The sequence below is a fragment of the Chiloscyllium plagiosum genome, chromosome 7 (assembly GCF_004010195.1).
Source record: "Chiloscyllium plagiosum isolate BGI_BamShark_2017 chromosome 7, ASM401019v2, whole genome shotgun sequence".
In the NCBI taxonomy this organism is placed as follows: Eukaryota; Metazoa; Chordata; class Chondrichthyes; order Orectolobiformes; family Hemiscylliidae; genus Chiloscyllium; species Chiloscyllium plagiosum.
In genome coordinates, this window is record NC_057716.1 from 58,506,081 (window position 1) to 58,524,196 (window position 18,116).

The window sequence follows — 18,116 nt, forward strand, 5'->3', positions numbered from 1 at the left end:
AAAAGAACATCCTCCGTATTCCTCTCACTCTTTATCAAATTCCCCTTTCATTTTACAGATTTCTGTTTTAATCCTCCCGTCTAGCAGTCAATTGGTTTGATATAATATAACTGAACAACTAACCCAATCAGAGACAAATCCGGTGGTCAGTCAGTTTGTATGAAGTACACCCAAACAACTGACCCTTTCAGTGAGATTTATCAGCAGTGTCGTTGTTATCACCGTTAGGTTCCCACTGCCAACTCTCTCTCTTGCTGAGACACCACCGTCCCTGTCTTCAAAACACTACTGGCTTTTCTACCACCCTCCATACATTCCCCAATATAACTTTAAAACATACCACACAATCACACACCACAATTTGTGAGCGTTGCTTTTATGAGATCCTGCTCAATGGACTTTAAACCTCCTCACATTTACGTACCTTGTTGCTTTTATGGGGACTCTAACCCCAAGGGACTTTATCAGCTTTATAATACTTTATCCACTTACTCTTACTAGGACACTTGCAGTATAATGACAACAATCAATTTAGTATCTCCAATTGCAGAACTTCGATATAAACAGGCATCTGCTCACCTTTTTTTTTATGCGGCGCTGCTTGTTGTTGTCATCTGACATCAGTTGTCCATTGTTTCTATTTTTTCTCTCTTTTCCATCACTTCTCCATCTTCATCATGTCGGGGTCACCAAATTGTCGGACTTTGGCTCAATCTACCAACTTACTTTCTTCTAGGTGTGAGCCAAGTCCTGCGTGTACTTTAAATGAAGCAATAGGAGAAGATATTCGGTCTCACTCTTTAAGTTTATTTTAGCAGTAAGTGGATAAAGCATACAGAGCTCTGGGTCTCGACCTTTCTGTCCCAGACAAACTATATAGTGTGTCAGTTCAGAAAAAATACACACACTTGTCCCTGACCCAGTCTTTTTATATAATAAAAAGCAACATGAAATCACTAAGGTGGGATTATCTTCTGATTGGTTGTTGATCTGACTCCATTCTCCGCCTCCTTGGTTTCCCGGATGTTCTGCACCACGTGACCCTGTTTTGCACGCGAAACGGAGTACCACGTGACCCCGCTTTGCCCGCGAAACGAAGAACCACGTGATCTCGCTGCACGCCTCCAGCACGTGAAACAGTGCATCACGTGACCCCGCTGCACGCCACCGGCACGTGAAACAGTGCATCACGTGACCCCGCTGCACGCCTCCAGCACGTGAGGCAGTGCATCACGTGACCCCGCTTTGGAACGGAGCGAAGCACCACGTGATCTAGCTCTGTGCACGCGCATAACGGAGCATCTCCAAAGGCTTCTGAATATCGAGTCTATTCACAGTGGCAGCCAACCATATATTTACATGCCCCAGGCACCAATGTCACTGGAGGTGGTGGCACAGTGGTATACAAGTTGGGTCGAGTTACACTGGGAGTTTTCAACATTGATTTTCAACACCATGATGTCTGATAGCAAGGAAACTTGCTTAGGATTACCACCTATTGCTTCTTTCAGCTGACGGATCTGTTCTCCTTCATGTTGAACACCTCTTGGACGATTTACTGAAAGTGGTAAAGCCACAGAATTGTATCATGATTCGGGACTTCAATGGCCATCACTAAGAGTGGCATTGTAGTACCATTACTCACTGAGCTGGCCGAATCCTAAACAGTATATTGCGAGACTAGATCTGCAGCAGGTAGTGAGGGCAAAAACCTATCTTGATCTTATCTTCACCAATTTAATTACCATTCCAAATCCACGAGGCACTGTAGGGCAATCTGTAACCTCATGGTATAGTACATTACCAACTCTATCATTACCACAAAGTCTGGGGATCAACCCTGATTTAATTAAGAATCTAGGAGAGTGTGCCACTCATAGCACCAGGCATTTTTAAAGATGAGGTTTCAATTGGTCAAGCTACAATACAGGACTACGTACATGTCGAACCTTTAACTGAAACAATTACCAATAGATCCGACTTAGGCTCTACAGTTCTGCCACATCTAATCATGAGTAGTGGTGGACAAGTAAACAACTCATGAGGGGGAGGGGGAGGGGGAGGGGGGGAAACAGATGAGGAAGCTCCACTGTTAGCCCCATGTTTGTTGATGAGGCGCTTAGTATGTCCGTTCAGAAGATGATGCTGAAGCATTTGCATCCACCCTCAGGCAGACATGCAGAATGATGATCCATATCGACTTCTTGCTGAACTCTTCAGCATCACAGATATTTTAAACCTTGTGCTCCAAAACTACCTGCACCCTTTCTAAAAGGGATAAAGGGAGGGGGTGGAGTTGGGTGAAAGTAGCTGAGAAAGCGATAGGTGGATGAAGGTGAGGAAGGAGATAGGTCAGAGGGGGGGAGTGATGGACTTGTTCAAGCCTCCAACTCGGCGCCCGCCCTCCCGACTTGTCCATCAATCTTCCCCTATCACCTTCTCCCTCACCTTCATCCAACTATTACTTTCTCAGCTACTTACCCCCCAGCCCCACCCCCCTTCCTTTTATTTCTCTGCTCCCGACCCACGAGCTTCATCCCTGATGAAGGACTTGTGACCGAAATGTCGATTCTCCTACTCCTCGGATGCTTCCTGACCTGCTGTGCTTTCTCAGCAACACAGTCTTGACTCTGATCTCCAGCATCTGCAGTTCTCACTTTCTCCATGTGGAAGATTGCTCAGGTTCGTCCCGTCCACAAATTGCACGACAAATCTTGGTCATTTATCGTGCCATCAGTCTACTCTGAAACATCAGCAAAATAATGCCAGGTGTTGTTGACAATGCTATCAAGTGACTCTTACTCAACAATACCCTGCACACTGGTGCTGTTTGAATTCTAGCAGGCCAACTCTGTTCTGAGTCTTGTTATAGGCTTAGTCCAAACATGGATCATAAGAGTTGAACTTGAGAGGAAATTAGGATGCACTCCCTTCGCATCAAAGCTGTATTTGACCGAGCGCGGCATCGAGGAGCACGTGCAAAACTAGAGGAACAAACTCCTGGTTGGAATCAGGCCTAGCATGAAGGAAGATGATGTGGTTGTTGAATGTCAATTATTTCAGTCCCAGGACATTACAACATGAGTTCCTCAAGGTATCATCTCAGGCCCAACCATCTTCAGCTGCTTCATCAATGATCTTCCTTCCATAATAAGACTGTGCAGTCATCGGCACTTATCACTATGTTTAGCACTGTTCATGAATACTCCAAAACTGAAACCATCTGTGTTCAAGTGAAGTGAGCCCTAGATAATGTATAGGCTTGTGGTGAAATTGGCAAAAAAGCATTTGCTCACCCTAGTTCTAGGTAATGACAGTCTCCAACATGAGACAATGTAATCATTGCCCCTTGAAATTCATTTGTATTTCCATTGCTGAATCCTCACGTGTCAACATCCTAGGGATTATCATTGACCAGAAAATAAGACCGTAAGAAATAGGAGTTGAAGTGAGGCCATTCGGCCCATCGAATCCACTCCAAAATTCAATTATGGCTGGTGGACGTTTTAACGTCACTTATCCGCACTCTCCCCATATCCCTTAATTCCTTGCGGGATAGTGGTTCTGTGGTTAGCACTGCTGCCTCACAGCACCAGGGTCCCAGGTTCGATTCCATCCTTGGGCGACTGTTTGTGTGGAGTTTGCACGTTCTTCCCGTGTCTGCGTGAGTTTCCTCCCACAGTCCAAAGATATGCAGGTCAGGTGAATTGGCCATGCTAAGTTGCCCATAAGTTAGGTGCGTTAGTCGAGGGAAAAGGGTCTGGGTGGGTTACTCTTCGGAGGGTCAGTGTGGACTTGTTGGGCCGAAGGGCCTGTTTCCACACTGTAGCTAATCTAATCTAATAAGAATTTGTCAATCTCTGCCTTGAAGACATTTAACATTCCGGCCTTCACTGCACTCAGTGGCAATGAATTCCACAGGCCCACCACTCTCTGGCTGAAGAAATGTCTCCTCATTTCCGTTCTAAATTGACCTCCCTCTAATTCTAAGGCTGTGCCCACGAGTCCTAGTATCCCTGCCTGATGGAAACAAATTCCCAACGTCCACCCTTTCTAAGCCATGAAGTGAACCACCATATAAATTTTGAGGCTGGGAATTCTGCAGTGGGCACCTCACCCCTAATACCTGTCATATCTTCCTCACAGTCAAGATTAGAGTGGTGCTGGAAATGCACAGCAGGTCAGGCAGCGTCTGAGGAGCAGGAAAATTGACGTTTCGGGCAGGAGCCCTTTATCAGGAATGCTCCTACCTCTCGGATGCTGCCTGATCTGCTGTGCATTTCCAGCACCACTCTAATCTTGACTCTAATCTCCAGCATCTGCAGTCCTCATTTTTGCCTTATCCTCCTCACAGCACAAGTCTGGAACATGCTGAAACGCTTATCACATGTCTGCTGAGGCAGCTCTAGAAGTTCTATATGATCCAGGCTAAAACAACTCACTTGATTTGCACCCCATTCATCAGCTTTAGCATTCACTCCTTCCAGTATTGTTGTATCGTGGCAGCAGAGTATACAATCTACAAAATGTATTGCAATAATGCACCAAGGCTTCATGGACTGCATCTTCTAATCCTGTAGTCTCAATTGATTAACTGATTAGTTAAGATGAAGTGCTTTGGCAAAACAACTATTTAAAATTCAGTTTCTTAATTGAGGTGAAATTGTAAATTATGTGCTCTGGGCATGAAACATCTTTTTAACAATCATCAACATCGGTGATTGCATGTGCACCCCCTACATACATAGGAATGCCATTTCTTGCAGGTTCCTCTGCAAGCCATCCACTATCTTGAGTTGGAACTATAGAGGAACCTTGATTATCTGAAGGACACGGGCGGGACGTATTTCGTTCGGTTAATCGAATTCCGGATAATTGAACACCGGATAACATAGTTTAGCTAAGCACCTGGACCTTGCGATTTTGCTGGATAATTCGATACTCAGATGATCGAATGCTGGATAATCAAGGTTCCTCTGTACGTAGGTGTTCCTTCACTGTTGTCTCCTTGCAGCAACTGCCTTACCTTAAACTCCCCAAGTGGCCTCCCTCTCCATTCCCTACCTCCCTTCCCTACCTCTTCTTTCCTCATCCCCTTGAAGCCCTTCTTTCCCTGCTTCTCTTTGCAGATTTCTTTTTCCCCTAGAAAGAGGAGATGGTGGGGTATGGTAATGTCACTGGACTTGTAATCCAGAAACCCAGGCTAATGTTCCAGGGGCATTGTTCAAATCCCACATTGGCAGATGGTGAAATTTGAATTCAATAAAATCTGGAATTGAAAGTTTGCCTTATGGCAACCATGAAATTACTGTTGATTGTCATAAAAACCCATCTAGTTCACAAATGTATTTTAGAGAGCAATCCAGAATCATAAGCACTTTAACAAGCCTGGTGGTTAACTGCCAGTCATTAGTGCATTTTCCATGGCATCTCCTCTGCTTAGCAGAGTCCATTTGCCAACCAGTCAGTACCTTTCTTTCATAGAGTCTAAATGTCTTTATCTCCCCTTAAAATTAGTATTATTGTAAATTGTCCTGATTAGTTAAGATGAAGTGCTTTGGTAAAACAACTGTTTAAAATTCAGTTTCTTAATTGAGGTGAAATTGTAAATTATGTGCTCTGGGCATGAAACATCTTTTTAACAATCATCAACATCGGTGATTGCATGTGCACCCCCTACTACATTCTGTCAATTAACATCAGAAAATAATGAAAATTTCCTGGAAGCAAAGCTGTATGTTAACTTGCATTTGTCAAATCTATCCCATACATAAGCTCTTAAATATAAATGTTATGAGGAGGTATAGTTGGTAACTTTGCAAATGACACCAAAATTGGAGGTGTAGTGGACAACGAAAAGGATTATCTCATAGTACAATGGGATCAATAGGCTAAGGAGTTGCAGATGGAGTTTAATTTAGATAAATGCAAGGTGCTGCATTTTGGAAAAGCAAATCAGAGCAGGATTTACACACTTAATGGTAAGGTCCTGGGGAGTGTTGCTGAACAAAGAGACCTTGGAGTGCACTTTCATAGTTTCTTGAAAGTGGAGTCGCAGGTAGATAGGATAGTGAAGAAGGTGTTTGGTATGCTTTCCTTTATTGGTCAGAGCATGAAATATAGGAGCTCATGTTGCAGCTGTGCAGGACATTGGTTTGGCCACTTTTGGAATGTTGCATGCAGCTCTAGTCTCCTTCCTATCATAATGATGTTGTGAAACTTGAAAGGGTTCAGAAAAGATTTACAAGGATGTTGCCAGGGTTGGAGGATTTGAGCTATAGGGAAAGACTGAGTAGATGAGGGCTGTTTTCCCTGGAACATCAAAAGCTGAGGAGTGATCTTATAGAGATTTATAAAATTGAGGGGCATGGATAGGGTAAATAGACAAGGCCTTTTCCCTGGAGTCGGGTAGTCCAGTACTAGAGGGCATAGGTTTAGGGTGAGAGGGGAAAGATCTAAAAGGAACCTAAGGGCAACTTATTCATTCAGAGGGTAGTGCATGCATGGAATGAGCTGCCAGAGGAAGTGGTGGAGACTGATACAATTATGGCATTTAAAAGGCATCTGGATGGGTAAATGAATAGGAATGGTTAAGAGGGATATGGGCAAAAGTGAGGACTGCAGATGCTGGAAATCAGAGTCTAGGTTAGAGTGGTGCTGGAAAAGCACAGCGGGTCAGGCATCATCCGAGGAACAGGAAAATTGACGTTTCCGGCAAAAGCCCTTCATCAGGACTGAGGGATATGGGCCAGGTTCTGGCAAATGGGACTAGATTTAGGTTGGGATATCTGGTCGGCACGGACGAGTTGGGCCGAAGGGTCTGTTTCTGTGCTGTTCATCTCTATGACAATGATTTCTGGAGCTTATCTGATTTGTCAGCTAAAGCTATTTAGCAAGGAAGAAGGCTTCAATTCCCTGCATACGTTTGTTACATTCAAGGAGCACAAAGGTGTTGACATAATAATACATGCAAGTCAAACTTCCTGGTAGATAGAAACTATGTAAATCGGAAATGTCTGGCAGCAATTTTCCAAAGCACAGGAAATACCTGAGTGGTGACCTCAAAGGCACAGACAAGGTTAGTTTCTAAATATCATTTCTGTATTCCATACTGCTCATAAACAGTGTTTAGTAAATTTGATAGACTAACATTAGATGTTTCCTCAAGAGAGGATGAATAAACAGAGCCACTTGACCTGAAAGTATACGTATCTCTTGTCTGCAACCCCATGGTAGTGAATAAAATTGTACTACTAATGAAATTGAGCCAGGCAAGCACAGCGAAAGATTTACAAAAAGTTATCATGCAACGAGGTGCAACTACAGATTAATTGGTCTTTATTTGCAGGGTAAAGTAAAATTATTTATTTTTAAGGAGAAAAACTACAAGTTACTTGTATGATTTTAGTCTTGATGATTTAGGTTTAGAATCAAAAGATCGAGTCTGATTAATCTCCCTGAACCTTTTGAGGAATTGTCAATCCAACTGCAATGTAGCTGAACTTTCAACAGGATTTGTCAAATTCTCATAAAAAGGCTACCTTAAAGACAGATAAAAACCAAAAGAACAGTGCATGCTGTAAATCAGAGACAAACAGAAATTGCTGGAAAAGCTCAGCATCTGTGGAGAGAAATCAGTGTTAATGTTTCAGGTCAAGTGAACCTTCCTCTGAACTCTGATGTCTCTCCACAGATGTTGCCAGACCTTTTCCAGCAGTTTCTGCTTTTGTCTGTCAGTTACAGCATCCGCAGTTCTTTTGGTTTTTGTCTTAATGAAAATGATGACTTGGATTCGAAATTAAGTGCATGAACACTTGTAATTGCATTTTCATGGTCTGGACAACGTATTTAAAAACTGTGTGCCGGCATTCTGAATATTGCATTTATGAGTACTTGATCAGCATCTTGCAATAAGCTAATTCATTTGATTACATAATGCTTTTTAGAAACTATATTTTCAAAGATTGTGAGAAGATTTGTAGCTCGGGTGCTCGTTGTTGTGGTTCTGTGCGCCGAGCTGGGAATTTGTGTTGCAGACGTTTCGTCCCCTGTCTAGGTGACATCCTCAGTGCTTGGAAGCCTCCTGTGAAGCGCTTCTGTGATCTTTCCTCCGGCATTTGTAGTGGTTTGAATCTGTCGCTTCCGGTTGTCAGTTCCAGCTGTCCGTTGCAGTGACCGGCCACTGTAACGGACAGCTGGAACTGACAACCGGAAGCGACAGATTCAAACCACTACAAATGCTGGAGGAAAGATCACAGAAGCACTTCACAGGAGGCTCCCAAGCACTGAGGATGTCACTTAGACAGGGGACGAAACGTCTGCAACACAAATTCCCAGCTCGGCGAACAGAACCACAACAGAAACTATATTTCTTTATTCTTCCTGTTTTGAAAGCTACTTTTCTATTTTAATGAGTTGCTTTAAAATGGACCAGCAGTCTAGCTTTTGTTTAAGCAATTTAAACATTAGTTTACTACATGCTATTACTGAAGCCTCCTTAAGAATAAAGAGAAAGTTAGTAATTAAAAATTACTATCAAGGTTGAAACAAATATTGATCAGACAAACACCTATAAGATAAGCCTGCTCCATTAAGTTCCATGGTATCTTGTTTGGACCTATTGCTGGGGTTGGGGAGAGTAGGCTTGATGGGCTGAATGGCCACCTCCTGCTCCTGTGTTGTTTGGGTTCCTTTTTGCTGACATGTGGCTGTTATACTTGAAGTCAAATCTGGCAGCTAAGATGCCTCTTGTAGTTGAATAGTTGGTATTTTCTGCAGTATAGGTAAACCCAACAGGTCAGCCGTTTTTGGGAGAGGGAGGATTCCTAGTTTCTGGTTATGCAGGCATTGCATTTTATTTTGGCTCTGGATTAGTGGTGCTGGAAGAGCACAGCAGTTCAGGCAGCATCTGAGGAGTTCAGGATGTGAGCTGTGCTCTTCCAGCACCACTAATCCAGAATCTGGTTTCCAGCATCTGCAGTCATTGTTTTTACCTGTTTGATTTTGGCTGCCCAGTTACTTCATCCAGTGGACTGTTAGCTGTTTTAAGATAAAAACAGGACGTGCTGGAGAAACTCAGGAGGTCAGGCAGCATATCTCTCTCTTCCTGTTTCTCTCTTACCCCTCTTCTCAAAGTAAGAGAGAGAGAATGCTCTGGATGGTTCGAAATGTAATCTCTCTTTGTCAGTCTTCCTTTTTCTATGATAACTAGCTGACCTTTGCAGAAAGCGCCTTTCATTGTCTTTCATATACAGTGTTGGCATTCTGGAAACAGTCCTTCTCCCACCTGTGGTTCTTAGCTTTAGTTCTGGGCAATGCATAATTCATTTTCACAATGAATCATCAGTGAAAGGTTACCTCCTGGACAAAGTCTTTTACATGTCTTGACATGTTTCTTTGTAATCCACTTTGAGCCTGTAGTTGTACACTCGTGTTTTAAACTACATAAACATGACAGGAGCAAGTGCAAACAGCAATGTACCGCAAGCAACATATCAGTAGCTTGATAATTTGAAGCATTGTTAATTTATGGAGGAATGATTAACTTCTGAATTTTTGAAGAGTTCCAATTCAACTACAGGTCTAGTTTGTGTCATCTGAACTGTGGCACCTTCGACAATGTTGTACTCTTTTTGATACTGTGCCAGTTATGCCATAGGATTTGAAGGTGTGACTCAACTAAGTTTGTTACCACCTGAGCCAAGGTGACACTCCTGAATTTAACAGGTTTTATCAAAGCACCTCCACGGGGAATGAAAATTCTACAGGGATATGGTGTTTTGGAGCTGGACCAGTTGATGAGCAGTAGCTAGTTGGGGAAAATAGAACAGAACTGCTTTTGTGGCACCTCAGCTAGCCTCATGTTGATTTGAGAAGCAGCAAAGTTTGCACTATCTCTTGCTTAATATAAAGAAATTCATATGATTCAATTTACCATTGATAGGTGATGCTCTTGCAGATAATTCTTGCTTTCTCTTGGAAGCTTAGTTTGTGTGTAATAGCTTCTCATAAAATATGGAAATACTTGGGGAATTGTAATAAATGTTTTTCAGCTGAATTGATACATGTAGCTTCTCTATTTCGTGTCATTTTGCTTTTACAGTGATTGCTTTGATATCATAAAGGCAAATGTTTACGCTCCCAGGTCACTTTTATTCTCTGAAATTGTTCTATGGTAATTTGTTGAGTTTTGCAGATGGAGCTTTATTGTGCAAATATTTTAGTGGAAATTGAAATTGAAATGCAGTGTGCATATGTTCAGAAAACACAATTCTGTAATATGTTATTATGCGACAGTGGTGTGGATGTGTCATTCTCAACTGCAAACTGTTCTGTAAATAGTCAGTCTGTTTTTAAGAGAATTAACATTTAATTGTTTTGCCGTGTTAGATACAAATGCATTATTCTAAGAATTTGCATTTCTGCTATGTGACAGCCTGCAGTGATCATCTGTGTCCTGGAAGCTAAGCCAGTTATGGCATCTGTTTTCTGTGCAGGATTTGCCATAGCTTTTCATCCAGTTATTTTTCTTCTACTTATGCCTTTTTCTAATTGCTACCAAATGGCAATTTAGCTGCAACTTTACTTTATTGTTGAGTTTCTCATGAACTTTAGAGCACTTCTCTGAACAAATGGTGAATGTTTGTTGTTAATGTTATGTAAGAACTAGGCGTGAGAGTAGACCTTTTGAGCCTGCTTCGCTATTTAGTATGATCATGGCTGATCTCATCCCATCCTCAACTCCACTATTCTGCCAGCTCCCCACAATTCTTCAACCCATTACTAATTGAAAATCTATCTACCTATCTCCTTAAATTTAGTCCATGTGTTGGGATAGTGAATTCTACAGATTCACAACCCTTTGAGAGAAGTCATTTCTCATCTCTACTATAAATCTGCTATTCTATATTCTAAAAGAAAGACTCTGACCTCTCATTCTAGATTGTCCTATGTATGGAAGCATCCCCTGTATGTCTGCTTTGTCAGTCCCCATTAGCATCTAATATACCTCAGGTCTCATCTCTTTATTCTGTTCATAAGACAAACCCCTCTTCTCTGGAACTAATCTAGTAAACCTTCTCTGAACTGCCGCCAATTGTGGTGCAGGCTCGAAGGGCAGAATGGCCTACTCCTGCACCTATTGTCTATTGTCAGTGTGACTACCTCTGTCCCCAAGGGGACCAAAATTGTACACAAGACATGAGGTATGGTCTCACTAATGCCTTGTATAGTTGCAATTGTGCTTCCTTCCAATCACACTCCATTGCTAAAGTAATCAATGCCAATTGGGTACAAAATTGAAAGTAGGAGACAGAGGGTAGTGGTTGACGATTGTTTTTCGACTGGTGTGTGACCAGAGGTGTGCCACAAGGATCTGTGCTGGATCCACTGCTTTTCATCATTTTTGTATAAAATGATTTGCATGTGAATATAAGAAGTTTGCAGATGACATCAAATAGCTGTTGCAGTGGACAGTGAAGATTATTATTTTGGAGTACAATGGGACTTTGATCAGATGGGCCAATGGGCTGAGGAGTTAGAAACAAAAAAAGTGCAACTGCTGGAATCCAAGTCAGACAAACAGGAGGCTAGAAGAACGCAGCTAGCCAGGCAGCATCAGGTGGCAGAGAAGCCAACGTTTTGGGTGTAACCCTTCTTCAGGCCTTGGGGGTGGGTGATAGGGGAGCTGCAGATAAAGGGTTTTGGGTGGGGAGGTGGGGGGTTGGAGTGGTGAGGGAATGGGTGAATATGGGTAGAGGATTCGACTTGGTTGGTCGATGGGAGGAGTTAATGTGGTTGGTAGCTGGAAGGAAGAGTCGGTCAGAGGAATATGCTGAGGCCTTTTTTCTCTGGAGCATCAGAGGCTAATGGATGACCATGTTGAGATTTATAAAATGATGGGCGGTATGGGTAGGGTGAATAGCCAAGGTCTTTTTCCTAACATGGAGGAGTCTAAAATTAGACAGTAAGTTTAAGGTGGGAGAGGAAAGCTTCACAAGGGACCTAAGAAGAAATGTTTTTACACATGGGGTGGTGTGTGTATGGAATGAGCTGCCAGAGGAAGTGGTGGAGGCGCGTGAAATTGCAACTTTTAAAAGGCAATTGGGGAACTTGGCAAGATGGCGACGATTCTGTAGAACTGCTTTGGACAGCTCTGCCTAACAGCCAAGGTATGTTTTTTTTTGCCATCCCCGGCCAACTTATGTGTGGAATTATTAGTTTCAAACCTTACAGAACACATTTTGTTAATATTTGGGAATGGGAAGGATGCCAAAGGGAAAAGGAGCGAGCAAACAGCAGCAGGGAGGACACTCCCCTGCAGTACCAGGCCATACCAGAGACAGCAGCATTAGCAGCGCCTCCTGATCACCCCCCACCCCCGCCAACCTGACAGACTCACAGGAGTTGGCTGTGGCGATGGAGAAACTTACCTTGAAAGTTGGCTGCGACTGAGGAGATCTGTGGGGAGATTCGTGCCCAGGTCCAACCTATCGCATCCATGCCGCAGAAGCATGAGTAGAAGATCCAGGCCTCGGGGAGGAGGTGGAGGGTCGAACTAAGGCTTCCGAAGTTGCGATGGAGTCCTCATCCAGTCAGATCCAGGTGCTGGAGCGAGAGCTGCAGGCCTTGCAAGACCATATTGATGGCCTTGAAAATTGAGGTTGGAGGACAAATTTCTGAATTGTCGGGCTCCCTGAAGGTGGGAAGGTGAGCAGCCAGTCAGCTTCTTTGAAAGTTGGCTACCAAAGATTTTGGGCCTCCACATTGAGTCCAGCAGGCTGCAGTTTGAAAGGGCTTATCTGGTTACAGTGCACACGTCAGGGCCAGTGCAGCGCCCCCCCCCCCCCCATCCCCCCGGTCCTCATGCACTTCCACTCATATAAGGACAAGCAAAAAGTAATAGAAGCCTCCAGGTTACTGGGAAATGATCCGCAGGCACTGCTGTATAAGGGGTAAAAAATCATATTTTTCCAGGATTTCTTGGCAGCTTTAATTCGAAAGAGGAAGTCCTTCGATGGGGCATCCAGTACTCCATGAAGTACCCCACAGTGCTCTGTTTCAGCCACGAGGGCTCAATTTATACATTTGACTCAGCGGATAAAGCTAAAAACTTTGTAGACACTTTAACATAGACGGACTGGCCTGAAGAATATGGTTAATGTTCGCCCTCTTTTCTATCTTTCCCTATGTTTTCCCTTTTTTTTATTCCTTTCTTTCTCCCTAATTATTTTTTTTGGAAAGGGAGAAAAAAAACTTGGAATAAAGTTCCTTTTTTTATAACTGGATTTTATAATGGGAAATTTTGTGGGTGTTCTTTGTTGTCTCTTTTTTTTTGTTTGTTCTGTTTCTCAAGTAGGGGTTCCATGAAGCCAGAGATGGGGTGGAGTGCTCATCCTGACTTTGTTTTTTTTCTGTTGATTGAAGGATCATCTCCGTGTTTTTTTTTCCCTGGCCTAAGGCTGGAGCATAGTCTGGGTTTGAAGGAGCTGTGAAGAGGGGATGGGTAGGGTGAGTGCCCCCTATGGGCAGTGGGAAGAGTCTTCCACTCAAGGTTTTATAGTTGGTTTTCTTTGTAGCTTTTTGGTAGTAATCGTTGTTTATAGTTATAATAGAGTAGTTTTGTATACATAATTCTTCGACTCTGAATCTTTATTTACTTGTGCTCAGCGCTTGGTAAGCAGGGTTCCCCTTCCGGTTCCCCCTCCCAGGGGTGCAAGGGTCTTTGAAAGGGGATATGGCTAAATGTCTTACTAAATGGTGTACCTGGAACAGGAAAGGAAGTCATTCGCATGTTAAAAGGAAAAAAGTGCTTTCTAGCCTTAAGAGGGAAAGGGTTGATATAAAGGGTTGATATCGCTTTGTTGCAGGAAACCCATCTTGATGATGGGGAACATCTGAAGTTACAACGGGGGGTTATGACCAGGTATTGTTTTCATCCTTTACTACTAAAAGTAGGGGAGTGGCAGTACTTATCCAGAAAAATCTTCCGGTCACGTTATTAGAGCAGGTGAAAGATGAGCAGGGACAGTTTGTGATACTTAAAGCCCTGATACGTGGGACGGAATATGAATATGGTCCAAGTTTGTCTTCCGGCGCATCTCCTCAAATTTTTGACTGGTGCTTTCTCTAAGCTGAGTGCCCTTGGAACACGGCACATTATTATGTGGGGGATTTTAATTGTCTTTTAGATCCGACAGTGGACAGGATGCCTTGTGGGCCCCCAACTATTTCTTCGCAGGCCAAGCAGGTGGCTGACTTATGCGAGGAGTTGGGGCTGGTGGATATTTGGAGATGTCTTCACCCTACTGGCAGGGACTTCACCTTTTTTTTCAAACCCACATAAATGTCACACGAGGATTGATCTCTTTCTGGCTCCCTCAGCCCTTCTGGATGGGATTTATGGATTGTAAAATTGGGAACCTAGCTATCTCTGATCACGCGGCTATATGAGACACAATCCTCAGGAACCTTCCCCTTCTTAAGAATTACGGAAATATTAGCTTCTCTCAAAGGTGGAGGTTAAGGCCAAGAGTGAGGGGCTAGGTTTGCGGCATTGGCGTTTGGACCCTTTTCTCCTTAAGGATTCCAAATTTGTGGAATACTTTTTGAAGGACTTTCAGGAATTCTTGACTATCAACTCAGGCACGGCTAGTAGTCAGTCTATGCTGTGGGACACCGCTAAGGCCTTTGCTAGGGGATTAGCTATTTCCTATTCGGCTAGCCGGAAACGACAGAAAGAGGAACAATATCGGGCGGCACGTTTTGTGTGGCCTTCGGCGACTAAGCTACAGTGGATCACGGCCATCCGGGCTGCCTTGAATTCAATACTGACACAAAACACAGAAAGAACTTGCTTTTGCTAGACAAAGGCTGTTTGAATATGGGAAGAGGCCAGGGAAGTATTTAGCGTACCTGATTAGGAAAAAGCGTGCTCCTCAATCCATTACGACAATCAGAGACAGCGAAGCTAAAACGATTAATGATTACTCTGAATTGTATCAGTCTAAGGGTCGCGAAGACAGGAGGGCTAAAATGGAGACCATTTTTAAGAACCTGGACCTCCCAGGGTAACCTTCGAACAGGCCTCTCTCCTTAATACCCCCTTGACAGTTCAGGAAATACAGGAGACAGCTAGGCAACTTCAGAGCGGGAAAGCACCTGGCCCTTGATGGTCTCCCGGGTGAGTTTTATAAGAGTTTATAGGGGTTCTGTCAGGGCAGATGTTGGAGATGTACAATCACTTCTATATGCATGAATGCCGAACACTATCTTTGAGAGAAGCTAATATTTCCTTAATTCTTAAGAAGGGGAAGGTTCCTGAGGAGTGTGCCTCATACAGACCCATCTCTCTCTTAAATTCAGATTTCAAGATTCTGTCTAAGATTTTGGTGCTGAGATTGGAAATGGTGTTGCCCCATATTGTTAAAGAGGACCAGACAAGTTTTATAAGCGGCCGTAGATCCTCTAATAATATTAGAAAGTTGCTGAATATGGTCCAAGTTTGTCAGCAACAATCGATTCAGGGGGTGTGATTTCCTTAGATGCAGAGAAAACGTTTGACCGGGGGGAATGGCCGTATCTTTATGTCTTAGAACAGTTAGGGTTGGGTGGAGTCTTTGCTAGGTGGGTGGAGGTTTTATATCGCCAACCTCTGGCCGTGGTCATCACCAATGGGGTGAAGTTTGGGCATTTTAAGATTGTAGGGTAGTTGACAAAGTTGCCCCTCTCTCGCCATTGTTGTTTATGTTGGTGATAGAGGCCGCTGGCAGAGGCCATTTGTCAGAATGTCCACATAATTGCTCCGGAAGTGGGATCGAGGGCACACAAGATTACACTGTATGTGGATGATGTCTTTCTGTTTTTATTGAACCCAATGCCATCTGTACCCCATTTGATACAATGTACCAATTCATTTAGGGTTATTTCAGGATATAAAATTAATTTTTCAAAATCAGAGGCTATGCCTTTGGGGAACCTCAAGGATGTGCCAGAAGTTGAAGGTGGCCCTAAGTTGTCACGGGCAGGGTTCCGATATCTAGGCATTTTTATTACCCCTAAGTTTGATCTGTTATTCCAGACTAACTTTGTTCACTTGCTCGACAATATTAAGTGAGATCTCCAGAGATGGGAGGCTCTTCCAATTTCATGGCTGGGCTGAATATCTCCCATTCACTTGAATGTCTTCCTCATTTGCTTTATCCTATGCATAAGCTCCCTGTAATGTTTCCCAGGTCAACGCTGCGGAAGCTAATGGAATGGTCTGGTTCCTTTGTCTGGCATCATGGACGACCCCTCATCAAACTCACTAAATTGCATTTGTCTCAAGGAGGGGGGGGAGGAGTTGATTTCCCAGACATCAGGAGGTATCAGTTGAGTTCCCCGCTGTCCTTTGTTTGCAACTGGGTAGGTAATGATCTGAACTCCATATGATTAGATATTAAGGCCTCCCAGGCAAAGTGCCATCTTATTAACCTGTTGTTTGTGGATAATATGAGGACAGTTATGGATCATTCTGGGACCCCATTTTCATTAGTACAATCAAGGCATGGAGGGCGTTGCGTCAGAGTGAGGTTACTTATCCAAGACTTCACCACTTACGCCTATAGTTGACATGCCAGGGTTCTGACCAGGGATGATGGACTCAGGGTTTAAACTATGGGCAGCTGGAGGAGTTTCTAGTTTGGGAGACTTGTTTGAGGAGGAGGTTATAAGATGTCTTTTGAGCAACTGATCCGCAAATACGGGTTGCCCAGCAGAGATCTTTTCCGTTTTGTTGAGGTTAGGGATTTCATCCTGAAGAAGATTATGCTTCTCACTAAGCCCTATAAGCCCGATACAGAGAGGTTGTTGCTACGTTCCACAAGCACCCTTTTGGTTAGTGCCCTCTATCGCCTGCTGGGTGGCAGGGCCTGGCAGGATGTTAACTGGTTATGTGAGGTCTGGGAGCAAGAGCTAGGAGTGGAGATCTCTTCTGTAACATGGGACAACATATGGGAGAATGCTCGAAAGATCTCAATCTGTAATAGGGCATGTGCTATGCAGTTAAAAGTTCTGCACAGGATTCATCTGGCACAGGGCCATCTGGTGAAGTTTATAAAAGGGGCATCTTCAGTGTGCCCCAACTGTAAAATAAGTGTAGGTACTCTTACTCATTGCTTCTGGACAAGGCACAGGCTCTGTGCTTATTGGAGCGCTGTGGCAAGAGAGATAGGGAGGGTATTGAGAAGTCAAAGTAGACCCGATATCTCTCTTCTTGGGTCTACCGAATGTACCATCTTTAGTCATGGGAAGAAACTATTTAATATCCTTGCATACTGTGCACGGAAGAATATTGTGATGAACTGGGTGTTTGAGAACCCGCCGGGCTTGCTGGGATGGCAGAAATTAATTATGGAGTACATTCCCTTGGACCTTTTTACAAACATGGTGCACCACACAACAGACCATTTTTATAAGACATGACAGTCCTACTTGAGTTATTTGGATATAGATTTTTCAGCTATCTTAACTAGGAGGGGCGGTGTGGACTTGCTGGGCCAAAGTCCCTGTTTCCATACTCGAGGGGATCTAATCTAATCTAAAATCTAATCTAGGGCATTTGTTTAACCAGGACAGTTAGGTTTATCGAGCTCTCAGCCCTGGAGGGGGTCTCCTGAGTTAATATGGGTATATGTACAAAGCTCCTGTTCCTTTGGGAGCTTTGTGCCGAGCATAGCTCTTCTGTATTGTGTTTTTTTTTGTTTTTTTGATTTATTAGTTATTTACTTATTTATTGGTGTTGTTTTGCACAGTGTTGGGGTTTGTTTTGTATTATAGGGTAGGTTAGTAGTTAGTAGACAGTAGTTGCATTGTAATTTGTTTTTTCTTTTTATTATACTGATATTTATTGTATTTTTCAATAATTTTATATGTTTGTAAAGTTAAAAAAAATTTGCTAGTATATTTATTTAAAAAAGGCAATTGGATGGGTCTATGAATAGGAAGGATTTAGAGGGATATGGGCCAAGTGCTGGCAAATGGAACTAGGTCAGATTGGGATGTCTGTTTGGTGTGGATGAGTTGTACCTGATCATCTGTTTTTGTGCTGTATGAATCTATAAAATTCCATTTGCCTT